Below are 298 nucleotides of genomic sequence, written 5' to 3' on the forward strand. Positions count from 1 at the left end.
TAAATCAGGCACTAAATGTATGCTAACAGAAATACAGTATGTATGACTAACTCAAAGCCCCTGAGCTACTGAGGTCCAGCTCCTCCAACTCACCTTCCCTGTTATTTATCTCTTTTAATCATACTTGCCAACCTTGAGACCTCAGAAATCGGGAGCATTTCAAAATGCAAAATAGGGAGGGGGGGGTGCTAGTGTTTCGCCGGAGCTGTTAGATTAACATTAACATGCTTATTGTAGTTCTAAGTGCACTGCCTTGCGGCCTCTAGCACCATCCTTGATGGAGCATATGTGTGGGCTG

General features: G+C 44.6%; 1 protein-coding gene across 1 annotated transcript in view; it reads left to right on the forward strand.

Moving 5' to 3' along the window:
• The window catches only part of LOC104945353 (tetratricopeptide repeat protein 39A-like), an 8453-nt gene that overhangs the window by 7441 nt on the left and 714 nt on the right, over positions 1-298 (forward strand). The gene's annotated exons all lie outside the window — the stretch shown is intronic.

This window comes from Notothenia coriiceps, unplaced genomic scaffold, assembly GCF_000735185.1.
Source record: "Notothenia coriiceps isolate Sejong01 unplaced genomic scaffold, NC01 NC01_scaffold00009532, whole genome shotgun sequence".
Classification (NCBI taxonomy): Eukaryota; Metazoa; Chordata; class Actinopteri; order Perciformes; family Nototheniidae; genus Notothenia; species Notothenia coriiceps.